Below are 14,136 nucleotides of genomic sequence, written 5' to 3'. Positions count from 1 at the left end.
AAATATCATGAATCTAAATTAGTTTGTATTTAATTTTACTAAAAATTTGCAATTCAAGAACTGACTGTCAGGAAAAATTTCTACTATAAAAGATATGAGATATATAATATATATATTCTTATATATATATTCTTATATATATTATGTATCAGTACTAAATTATATGTAAAATGTAAGGAAGTCCAACAATGTACTCTTTTTCTTATTAGGACTATTATGATCTCATTCAGAAATATCAAATATAAAAATCTTCATTAAAGAGGGATCTTTGATCTTCTACTTTGCTGGTGACTTAAACCAATACCTAGGCTGACCATGAGATAATTTAGCATTGGCAATTGCAGCTATGGGTTCAAAGCCCTGGGGAGATTCTAGAACCTACGATGTTTTCATTTCATATAATAAAAGCTTAACTTTACTACCATCTCTTCTTTACCTTCCTTCAGTTCCTTTTCAAAATATTTTAAGAGTAGAGCAAAAAGTGCAATGGATTTCTATATGTCCATTAACCAGTTTCACCAATTATCAATTTGTGGTCAATTCTGAATTCTATACACCCACCAACTGCCCTGTCTCCCCTACTTCTGATAATGGTTAAGCAAATCACAAGTATCATATTATTGTATCTGTAAATACTTCAAAAATTTTTTAAACATAGCTATAATACCAATAATATAATTAACACAATTAATGATATTTTAATATCACTAAACATCTTTTGTGTTCACATTTTTGTCTCATATTTTCTGTTTTTAAGAATGGTTTAAAGTAATAATACAAACAAGGTCCGTACATAGCATTTAAGTGTAATGTCTCTTAATTATCTTTTAGTCTATGTGTTCTCTGTTCCATTTTTTTCTCACTGTACTTTACCTATGTAAATATCAAATATTTTGTCCTATACATTTTTCTACATCGCTGGCAACCTCCCTGTGCTGTATTTAACAAGTTTCTCTGTTCCCTATAATTCCTGCAAATTGGTATTAACTAGAAACTTAAAGTGCTGAACAGAAAGAAAATAATTCTATAAACACAGAAATAACATGAGAAATAAAAATTGTCTCATTTAATTTGCAGATCTAAATCATTATAGAGTTTAGAGACTGGAAATCATCTAATTTATTTTTTGTTTGTTTGTTTTACAAGTCAGAAAACCTTGACTGAAATTAGTAAATTAATGCAATGAAAAAAGACTTCTTAGACAAAAGTGCTATGAAAGAAAACCCTAAATCCAAGCCTAGTGCTCTTCCAAATAAACCACTCTACCTCATAAAGACTAACTTTTAAAGAAAAGTAAGCTATAGAAAAGAGCATAACTAAATGCTGAAAGAACATAACAGTGTTTTATGGACATTAACTTTTTTAATTCAATGAAGATTATAGTTGAAACATATAATTTTATATCCTCTACTACACAAAATTACCAGAAAAATTAAATAATATTAATAAGAAAATTAATTCCTCCAGTTAAGATAGAACTGGGTATATTGGAAAAAAAGTGCTTCTACTATTATTTAAAAATCTGGTTGAAATATAATTTTTGAATCTTCAAAAAAGCATCTAAGAATTAGCAAAGTAATAAGGAATACATAGTTCCAGATCTAATAGAAGTCAAAAATCCAGAGAAGTGAGACTAACATTTTAGGCCACTTTTTCCCTTGGGGCAACATCTGACCCAAGAGAGGCAACTGAGACATTGGGCAGTACTTGTGAGGGCCACACAAAACTTTGGAAACACAAGATGGAATCCAGACTCTGCCAAGTGTAGGTGCCCTGAGAAATTAACCCATTCCTAGGACTGAGACCCCAAAAGTCTGTATTTTAAGAAACAGAATGAAACAGAAATAAAGTCTATGAGATGACTGCCCATAGACTGAAGCCCAGCCTCAAAATTACCTGGGTAATTCCAAACTTCAGTAAGGCCATTCTTGCCCATTTTGTGTGTTCACTCAAAGGTCACTCAACACACAAAATGACTACATAACCAAAATCAACAGAAACAAAAGAAAACATAAACTAATCCAAAGTTACTCTAAATAGTAAAATTACCAGATAATATATCACTAGACAACTTTGTTTAACATCTTTATAAATCAATCACGTTTATAACATCAAATTTTAAAATGTCAGAACTAAAAATAATAAAAATTAATATTGTAAATTTGAAAAGCAGCCAGTAAATTATGCTGCTATAAAGACACATGCACACGTATGTTTATTGCAGCACTATTCACAATAGCAAAGACTTGGAATCAACCCAAATGTCCATCAGTGACAGATTGGATTAAGAAAATGTGGCACATATACACCATGGAATACTATGCAGCCATAAAAAAGGATGAGTTTGTGTCCTTTGTAGGGACATGGATGCAGCTGGAAACCATCATTCTTAGCAAACTATCACAAGAACAGAAAACCAAACACCGCATGTTCTCACTCATAGGTGGAAACTGAACAATGAGATCACTTGGACTCGGGAAGGGGAACATCACACACCGGGGCTTGTCATGGGGAGGGGGGAGGGGGGAGGGATTGCATTGGGAGTTATACCTGATGTAAATGACGAGTTGATGGGTGCAGCACACCAACATGGCACAAGTATACATATGTAACAAACCTGCACGTTATGCACATGTACCCTACAACTTAAAGTATAATAATAATAAATAAATTTTAAAAAAAAATCTGTGAACTGACAACTGCCATAATTGCAATTCTAAACTCCCTGGTTTAATTTTAATGTAGCTGTGACTAGGCTGAAGAAGGAATCAGTAAAGCAAATTTAGAAAAAAAAAAACTACCTTGAATAAAGCATCCAGTTACATAAGAACAGAACAGAGCCCTCACATCTACACATCTACAACCATCTGATCTTTGACAAACCTGACAAAAACAAGAAATGGGGAGAGGATTCCCTATTTAATAAATGGTGCTGGGAAAACTGGCCAGCCATATGTAGAAAGCTGAAACTGGATCCCTTCCTTACACCTTATATAAAAATTAATTCAAGATGGATCAAAGACTTAAATGTTAGACCTAAAACCATAAAAACCCTAAAAGAAAACCTAGGCAATACCATTCAGGACACAGGCATGGGCAAGGACTTCATGTCTAAAACACCAAAGGCAATAGCAACAAAAGCCAAAATTGGCAAATGAGATCTAATTAAACTAAAGAACTTCTGCACAGCAAAAGAAACTACCATCAGAGTGAACAGGAAACCTACAGAATGGGAGAAAATTTTTGCAATCTACTCATCTGATAAAGGGCTAACATCCAGAATCTACAAAGCACTCAAACAAGTTTACAAGAAAAAACCAAACAACCCATCAAAAAGTGGTCAAAGGATATGAACAGACACTTCTCAAAAGAAGACATTTATGCAGCCAACAGACACATGAAAAAATGCTCATCATCGCTGGCCATCAGAGAAATGCAAATGAGATCAAAACCACAATGAGATACCATCTCACACCAGTTAGAATGGTAATCATTAAAAAGTCAGGAAACAACAGGTGCTGGAGAGGATGTGGAGAAATAGGAACACTTTTACACTGTTGATGGGATGGTAAACTAGTTCAACCATTGTGGAAGACAGTGTAGCAATTCCTCAAGGATCTAGAACTAGAAATACCATTTGACCCAGTCATCTCATTACTGGGTATATACCCAAAGGATTATAAATCATGCTGCTGTACAGACACGTGCACACATTATGTTTATTGTGGTGCTATTCCCAATAGCAAAGACTTGGAACCAACCGTCCATCAATGATAGACTGGATTAAGAAAATGTGGCACATATACACCATGGAATACTATGCAGCCATAAAAAAGGATGAGTGCATGTCCTTTGCAGGGATGTGGATGAAGCTGGAAACCATCATTCTCAGCAAACTATCACAACCACAAAAATCCAACCACCACATGTTCTCACTCATAGGTGGGAACTGAAAAATGAGAACACTTGGACACAGGATGGGGAACATCACACAACGGGGCCTGTCCTGGGGTGGGTGGAGTGGGAGATAGCATTAGGAGATATACCTGATGTAAATGACAAGTTAATGGGTGCAGCACACCAACATGGCACATGTATACATATGTAACAAACCTGCATGCTGTGCACATGTACCCTAGAATTTAAAGTATTTTTAAAAAAAATTCACAAGCAAGCATAAGTTCAACACTCCTGGCCTCTACTTTTGGGAAGATGGAATAGATACACTTTTACTTATTCCCTCCTGTAAGTACAAGAAAAAACTCTGGGTGCATTATATATAAAATCAACATAAGAAGACTGAAAGGTGTAGAGAAGAAGGCACACTGGCTAGGAGACTTGTTACCAGAGAAATAAGGAGGTAGTAAATTTCGGAGATTTTCTCTATGCTTTGTATATTTCAAACGTGAAGTAGACGAGACCAGCAACCCAGAAATGCCAGCGGGTATAGACAAAATAAAGCTCCAACGAAAGCCTGTTTTCTTTAGCCAAGACACCAGTAAAAGGGCGGCTTAGTAAGAGAGAATACATTAAGACAATAACATCTCTACTACACATCAGAAAAAAACTGACCTGGTCGGGCGCGGTGGCTCACGCCTGTAATCCCAGCACTTTGGGAGACCGAGGCGGGTGGATCACAAGACCATCCTGACTAACACGGCGAAACCCCATCTCTACTAAAAATACGAAAAAAGCCGGGCATGGTGGCGGGGCGCCTGTAGTCCCAGCTACTCGGGAGGCTGAGGCAGGAGAATGGCGTGAACCTGGGAGGCGGAGCTTGCAGTGAGCCCAGATCGCGCCACTGCACTCCAGTCTGGGCAACAGTCAAGACTCCGTCTCAAACAAAACAAAACAAAATTAAAAAAAAAACAAAAAACAAAAAACAAAAAACAAGGGAAAAAACTGCCCCCACAAAGACTGAATCAGAAGCCTAGACTATATCTACCCTGGATAGGCTATAATAAGGACCCCAAATTTCCTACTGGGGTGGTATCAGGTATCAGAGGAAACAGTAGGGATTAAAGACTTTCCTCCTTACTGATTGGACTCAAGCACCACACCCTACTCCCCAACTCTCCCACCACTTCAAGGTCATGTGAAAACTATGTGGGGAGCCTGGACTTCCACCCACACCCAGAAGTAAAGAAGTACCTTTATTCTTCCCCACGGGATAGTGTGAGACATTACTTGCACCACAACCCAGCAGTAAAAAGGCTACACCACTCTCATGGTGTCAGTGGAAGCCACATAGAGAGAAGTAACAAGGCATTCCTCCTACCCCTTCCAGCCAGAAGGAGCTGGAACTCCCACCCTTGCCCAGCAGTAAAAGTGCAAAGTGCAAATTAAAACCATAATGAGACATCTATCTATGAAAATGACTAAAATTTAAAAAAAAATAGTTGCAACATGAAATGCTGGCAAGTATGTGGAGAAACTGGGTCACTTATGCATTGCTGGTTAGAATGCAAAATGATGTAACCACTCTGGAAAATACTTTGGCAGTTCCTTTTCTATCTAAAGATGAACTTAACAATGAGACTCAGCAATTGCACTCTTAAACATATATCCCAGATAAAACTTTTCATTCAGATTGTACATGAATATTCTTAGCAGTTTTGTCCACAATAGCCAAAACCTGCACACTACCTAGATGTCTCTCAGTGGGTGAATGGCTAAACATATTGCAATACATCCATACCATGGAATACAATCCAGAACAAAAGGAAGACTATTGATACATGCAATGATTTTGATGAACTCCACACTAATTATGCTGAGTGAAAAAACCTGCAATCTCAAAAGGATACACATTGCATGATTCCATTTATATTCATGACATAACATAATTACAGAGTGGGAGAACAGATTAGCAGTTGCCTAAGCCTAGAGATAGGGGAGGAATAATATCAAGGAATGCTGTGGTGGGGTAAGTCTCATGATGTTGGTGATGGTATACAAAGCTACACATATAATAAAAGTTCAAAGAGCTGTACACACACCCACACACACATACACACACACACATACAAAAATAACTGCAAGTATTACCGCTGAAATCTGAATAAGTTCCATGACCTGTATCATATAAATTTTACTGTATTACTGTTGTACTCTAGTTATATATGATGTTAGCATAACATTGGGAGCTGATAGTTGAAGGGAGCACAGGACTTTCCTGTGTATTTCTAAGCAATTTCCCATAAAACTATGATTATTTCAAAATAAAAAGCTTCTCAAGACTGAACCAGGAAGAGATTGAAACTCTGAATAGACCCATAATGAGTTCGAAAATTTAATCAGTAATACAAATCCTACCAACCAGTAAAAGCCCAGGACCAGAGAGATTCATTGCCAAATTCTACCGGACATATAAAGAAGAACTGTTACCATTCGTACTGAAATTATTCCAAAAAATCAAGGAGGAGGAATTCCTCCCTAGACTCATTCTGTTAGGCCAGCATCATTCTGATACCAAAATCTGGCAGAGACACAATGAAAAAGAAAAATTTCAGGCCACTCTCCTTGATGAACATAGATGCAAAAATTCTCAAAAAAATACTAGCAAACCAAATTCAATAGCACATCAAAAAGCTAATCCACCACAATCAAGTAGGCTTTTTAAGTGGGATGCAAGTCTGGTTCAACATACACAAGTCAATAATGTCATTTACTACACAAACAGAAATAAAAACTACATGATCATTTCAATAGATGCAGAAAAGTCTTTTGATAAGATTTAACATCCATTCATGTTAAAAACTTGCAACAAACCTGGCATCAAAGGAACATATATCAAAATAATAAGAGGCATCTAATAAGACAAACCCACAGTCATCATCATACTGAATGGGCAAAAGCTGGAATCACTTCCCTTGAGAACCAGAACAAGACAAGGATGCCCACTGTCACCACTTCTATTCAACGTAGTACTGGCAGTCCTGGCCACAGCAATGACGCAGAAGGAATAAATAAAAGGCATCCAAATAGAGACAGGGTTAAAGTATTCTTGTTTGCAGACAATATGTTTCTATATCTAAAAAAAATTAAAAATAAAAATAAAAAACCAATAGTCTGCCCAAAAGGCTCCTAGATCTGATAAAGAATTTCAGCAAGTTTCAGGATACAAAATCCCAGCTGAATGCCAAGTCAAGAACACAATCCCATTCACAATAACCACATACAAAACATTACCTAAGAATACAGCTAACCAGGAGGTGAAAGATCTCTACAATGAGAATTAAAAACACTGCTGAAAGAAATCACAGACGACATAAATGGAAAATTATTCCATAGTCTTGAATTTGAAGAATCAATATTGTTAAAATGGCCACACTTTCCAAAACAATTTACAGATTCGTTGCTATTCTTACAAAACTACCAATGACATTCTTCACAGAATTAGAAAAAACTATTCTAAAAAATTCATATGGAACCAAAAAAATAAAAAAAAATCCCCACTTCAAACTACACTACAAGGCTACAGTAACCAAAACAGCATGGTACTGGTACAAAAACAGAGACATAGACCAATGAAACAGAATAAAGAGCCCAGAAATAAAGCTGCACACCTTCAACCATCTGGTCTTTGACAAAGTCGACAAAAACAAGCAACGGGGAAAGGACTCCCTCTTCAATAAATAGTACTGGGATAACTGGCTAGCCATATGCAAAAGATGGAAACTGGACCCTGTCCCTACACCACTATATTCAAAAATCAACTAAAGATGAATTAAGACTTAAATATAAAACTGAAAGCTATAAAAACCCTGGGAGATAACCTAGGAAATACCATTCTGGACATAGGCCCTGGCAAAGATTTCATGATGAAGATGCCAAAAGCAATTGTAACAAAAATTGACAAATGGGAGCTAATTGAACTAAAGAGATTGTACATAGCAAAATAAACTATCAACAGAGTAAACAGACAACCCCCAGAATGGGAGAAAATATTTTCTAACTGTGCATCTGACAAAGGTCTAATTTCCAGAATCTATAAGGAACTTGAGCAAACTAACAAGTACAAACAAAAAAAATCCCATTAAGAAGTGGGCAAATGACATGTAGACTTGTCAAAAAACAAACAAACAAAAAAAGAAACGAAATACACGTGGCCAACAGGCACATCAAAAAATGCTCAACATCATTAATCATCAGAGAAATGCTAATCAAAACCACAATGTGATACCATCTCACACCAGACAGAATGGCTATTAAAAAGTCAAAAAATAACAGATGCTGGTGAGGTTGTGAAGAGAAGGAAACACTTATGCATTAGTTCAGTCACTGTGGAAAGCAGTTTGATGATTTCTCAAAGAACTCAAAACAGAATTACCATTCAACCCAGCAATCTCTTTCTTTCTTTTCTTTTCTTTTTTTTTTTTTTTTTTTTTTTTGAGATGGAGTCTCACTGTGTCACCCAGGCCCAGGGTGGACAGGGTGGAGTGTAGTGGTGCGATCTCAGCTCACTGCAACCTCCATCTCTCACAATCCACCAATCTCATGATTGCATATATACCCAAAGGAATATATTCTACCATAAAGATACATGTACACATATGTTCATTGTAGCACTATTCACAATAGCAAAAACATGGAGTCAACCTGAATGCCCATCAATAGTAGACTGGATAAAGAAAACATGGAATGTTTACACCATGGAATGGTACACAGCCATAAAAAGAATGCGATCATGTCCTTTGCAGCCACATGGATGGAGCTGGAGACTGTTACCTTAAGTGAAATAACACAGGAACAGAAAAGCAAGTATCACATGGTCTCACATTGAGAACACATGGACACAAAGAAGGGAAGAATAGACACTGGAGCCTACTTGAGGGTGTTGTGAGGGAGGAAGGTGAGGATCAAAAAATTATTAGGTTGGTGCAAAAATAATTGTGGATTTGCCATGATGGTTATTATTATTTTTACACCAAGTCTCACTGTCTCCAAGTTGGAGTGCAGTGGCATGATCTTGGCTCACTACAACCTCTGCCTCCCAGGTTGAAGCGATTCTCATGCCTCAGTTTCCTGAGTAACTGGGATGACAGGCACGTACCCACAGACACAGCTAATTTTCTGTATTTTTAATAGAGACGTGATTTTGCCATGTTGGCCAGGCTGGTCTTGAACTCCTGACCTCAGGTGATCCATTTGCATTGGCCTCCCAAGGTGCTGGGATTACAGGCATGAGCCACTGTGCCCGGCCTGCCATTACTTTTAATACCTATTGAGTACTGCTAATATCCTTATTACCTTGATGAAATAATCCGAACACCAAATCCCCGTAACACACAATTTATTTATGACAACCCTCCACATGTACCACTGAAATTAAAATAATAGTTAAAAAGGTAAAAAAAAATTATAAAAAGCTTAAAATAAAGGCATAAAGGAAAAGCAAAAAGATAGCTAGAAAATCCTCACACGTGGAAATTTAAAAATATACTATAAATAACCTATATAAAAGAATATATCACAATGGAGCTTAGAAAATATTTTGGACAATGATCATGAATATAATCATATCATAACATGTGGAATACAACCAGAGAAGCAATTAGAGGAGATGGTATGGAGGTGGGAGGGAGTCTATTTTAGACAGGTTCTTCTGAGAAATTCTCTTTGATGAAATGACATCTATCTATAATTAACTGAAGGAATGTGCCAAAGGATTTTAGGGAAGAGTTTCCAGGCATTGCTGACAAATATGCAAAGGTCCTATAGCAGAATGTGCTTAGAGTGACCGAGATAAAGTAATGATAGGTAATTATTAATTCTAGAACCAGTTCTAGTACAAAAGTATAAACTAACAACAACAACAACAACAACAACAAGATCTATTGCATTTCAGCTGATATTGCTGCAAAGCATTCCATCCTCCTGGTCCCAGCTTTCCTTCCTGCAACCCTCAGGCTGTTTTCATCAATGTGGCAATAGTCTGGCTTGTTAACTTGCCAGGGTAAAATCTTAGCTCTTTCGCAGTTCTTGCCAGGAAGCTGATTGTTAAAGTTTTATGAATTTTGCGTCAGTTGTGGTTATGGTGGTAGCTCAAAATGAACCATGGTGAATAGATTTATAACATGGAAATCAGCAAATGCTACAAATCAAGATTTGTTTTTGTCTTGAGAGCTAGTTGTTAAACATTTATGAATATACCACAACCAGAGAAAGATTCATGAAAAACAGGATAAGAGCTGTATCATTTGGCAGAACATAAGGTCACTGGAGGAGCAGATGAGAAAATTCCAGATGTAATGGCTGAGCTGGGTTAGGTAATCAATGCTGGAATGGGTTACACTCAGTCAGAAAACAATGAATAGATAATTTGGTGGTTCTAGAAACAGGGTTATGAGAATGAATAGAGTCATAAAAATGGACTGGTAGAAAAGGAAAGGTACTATTTTGTCTAAAAAGTTTACGCATCAATTGTTTCAAAATATATCTTCTTAAAACTCTCTATTTCCAACTTCTCTCTTTTGAAATATATCACCTCCTATTTCAGAGAAGAAACAGAAGGAATCAGACTTAGATTTGAATTCATATCCCAAAACCCATAAAGCAAAGACATCTGTGCCCTTCCTTACATGCCTCTGCTTTGGCAATGCAGGGGTCTTCCTCTACTGGTTTCTTATTCTTCTGTTTGTGCTAGGGAGCTCATACATCCCCTTGAATTACTACTTCAATTACCATTTTAAAATTCTTATCTTACTAGAAATCTCTTTTGTGCTCTTTTCTTAGAATAATTGTTTCTCTTGGTATGCATGAAGCCATACATTCTTTTCTTTTCTACCCCATTACAATAAATAGAAATGCTTTTCTTCCCATTGTTATGATCTAAGGAAACTATTTCATTAGTATTTACAGTCTGATTGTCTTTACCCATTTTCCTGTCCTCTCTGGCCAATTATTCTATTTTCTTCTAATGACACAGTAAATTACACTTTTACGATCTTTTCCTTTACTCTCTCTTTTTTTTCATTAGAATATATAATCTGTTATTCACTTCTCTAATCTTAGCATCTTCAGCAGCACCATCCAATAGAACTTTCATGATGAAAATGTTCTAAATCTGTATTGTTCAAAATGGTAAGCACTAGCCACAGTATCACCTGATATCACTTCTGATCCCTTGAATATCAATACGCTTGGCTAAAGCAACCAAAGAACTGACTTTTAATTGTATTTTATTTTAATTACTTTAAATAGCTACATGTGGCTATTGGCTACCATACTGGACATCACAAATGTATACAATGCCTGGCACATCCATAAAGTCTGGTTGAAAATGAAAGGAAGCATGATGAAAAAACACATGAATGAATGAAATACCTGCAATCTGTTTATAATCCTATAGATTTGCCTGGAACTTCACTTTTCCCTCTTTCTAGTAAAGCTTTCTAGCATTGGTTCTGTTATCCAATTTTTACTCAAATATTTACTGGTTTCCACATTTCAAGAGTATATGACATATACACATCCTTTTGTTTCACCATTCTTATGCTAGCATCGCAGCAAGTCACTATATTCCTCTAATTTTGTTTGTTTCTTCATAGCTAAAGCAAAAATTCTGATCTGTCTATCATTCTGGTCAGAAAACTTCACTTTACCCATTTTCTCTCACAATTTTATTGGTAATTGTCTTGTTTTATTTATAGTGAAAAATTGCAAAACAGTATAAAAATAATGTTGTACCCTATAACCCAGCCTAAAATAATAGTTAATAATACAATTTAAATTCCTATTTAGTCCTCAGTGGTCACATTTCCTTTCTTGCCTCATCAGAAATTACAGCCATCAAAATCATAATCCAATGATTTCAGTATATTTTTACCACATATATGTCCTCCAAACAAAATACTGTGTAGTGTTGAGTTAGCTTTAATACTATCTGAATAATATATACTGTAAAAAAATTCTACATATTTTCCTATTCAGTGCACGTTTTTAGGTGTATTCATGTTGCCACACACAGCTATATAGTATTATTTCACTGCTGTATAGAATTTTATTGTATTAGTCTATCTATTATCCTATTGATGAACATTTCCATTGTTTTTAAATATTTTCCCTATTGTAACCAATTTTGTTTTAAGGATACTTGTACACTTTTCTTTGTATATAGCACTAGAATATCTCTAGGGTAAGCATGTGGGGAAACACATGTCGGGGTGTGTATGTGTGTTTTACCTTCAAGAGTTCTAGATAAAGTACTTTGTTAATTCTTTGCATTATGAAGATCTTCTCCCACTTTATTCCATGTTTTTTCTTTGACAAAATGTTGATTTTTTAATGGAAAAAAAAAGCATCAGTTTGGATCATCCATTGCTCAAATCCACAAATAATAACTAAAGTTAGCAACTAGACAAGTTAGAAAACTCATTCCAAACACCCATAAAAATTAAAGCCTTAAAGTCAATGATGTAAGTGCCACCTACTCTTGTAAAACCTAATACTTATCTGTATTTATAGATTTTATCTTTGTCATATTGTTTCTTTTTATCTATGTTATTTTAATAGCTTTGATATAGCTATGCAATTAATAATATATTACTTTCCTGTTCTTTCATATTCTCCTGAAAATATTGAGTAAGTTTAGTTCATCTTAAATAATTTCAGTAGCCATTATTCCCTCCTTTATTTTTTCCTGGAAACAGTGCAAATATATTGGTATTCTTCCAGTAATTATAAAAATCATATTCACTTGTTTACTTTTACTGGTTTTATCTATAGCTTAGCTGATTCACTTTATCCAAATATGCCCAGTATTAGTTAGAAGTCTACATGTCTTTTGTAAAGAAGATAAAAATGGTTTAACAATGGAAAATACTTCCTAATCTACAGAATATTTGAAAAATAATTACTTGCTTTTTTCCAGCTTTACATCTATTATATAACTGAAATTTTGAACTCACTTAATGTCAATGTGTAAGGTACGTGGATGTGCTTTAGTCAAGGAATAGGCCAAGGCAGACATCCAGGCCTGCATGACTCAGTGAGATTGGTGCACAGGCGCACACCTCCACTTGTTATATAAACTATTTGTGTAAGTTCATACTTGGTTCTAAGTCACTATTGTCTGTAGAAGGTGTAACTACTCTTCTGACGCTGTGCATAGGACTTGAGGTGGCGCTAGCACCCACAGAAAGAGAGAGAGAGAGAACCACCACTGTCTGTCTTGCATACAGACACAAGGGAGCCATGGCACGGCCCAGAGAGAGAAAGAGTTAAGCTGCTGACCCTAAAGGCAAGGCAGAGGCTGACGTGCAGGGATGGGGGTGGCAGGAGCCACAGAGCTGGAGCAGACAACTCAGATAAAGACAGTGTGAGAAAGCTGCTAATGAGAGAGCTAGTGCAAGAGAGCTACTGATGAGAGAGCTGCTAAATTAAACTGCATTTCACCTGCCTACAGCCCCTCAAATGTTCTTTCAGCTATCTGCCCATCCACTCACTCCCCTTAAACCTCAGCATGGGCTCGAACCTGACCCCAGGCATGACATTTGGCGTAGTCGTGGACCTAACACATAGTTTAAATAAAAATTGTGTCAACAGGGCTTAAAACCTAGACGACTGGTTGATAGGGGCAGCAAACCACCATGTATACGTATGTAACAAATCTGTACGTTCTGTACATGTATTCTGGAACTGAAAGTAAAAAATTAAAGTGTCCAATATTTTATCCATACAGCTTCTAAACCCCTATGCAAGGTTAAACGTAACACATAAGACCACAGAATACACAAACAACCGAGCAAGGCAACAAACAGGAAACAGAGACAGAATCTCAACCAAGGTCTGAAAACAGGAATTTCAATATTAACAGAAACAGAAGAATGACCAACCACTACTGAGACTAACAGTTTAAAATGTCTAAATCAGGTTGCCAATTACATTGGCTGTCCTCAATTTAAAAACAAAAATAATTTTTAAAAAACCCTGTAACCTGAAACACAGTATTTATGGAAAAGATACTGGGAAATTTCAGCAGTCCATCCATAAGAAAAGCAGAATTACAGGGACTCACATGCTGTCAGCATTCTCCCTGCCGTGGCCTCAGATTTCCCTTTTTATTGTCATTTCAATTTTCTTTCTGCAGTTTGACTTCTCCGTGTTTCAGAAATCTTAGCTGCTGAAACCTCC

The sequence above is a fragment of the Chlorocebus sabaeus genome, chromosome 18, assembly GCF_047675955.1.
Source record: "Chlorocebus sabaeus isolate Y175 chromosome 18, mChlSab1.0.hap1, whole genome shotgun sequence".
Classification (NCBI taxonomy): domain Eukaryota; kingdom Metazoa; phylum Chordata; class Mammalia; order Primates; family Cercopithecidae; genus Chlorocebus; species Chlorocebus sabaeus.
This window is presented reverse-complemented; position numbering follows the sequence as displayed.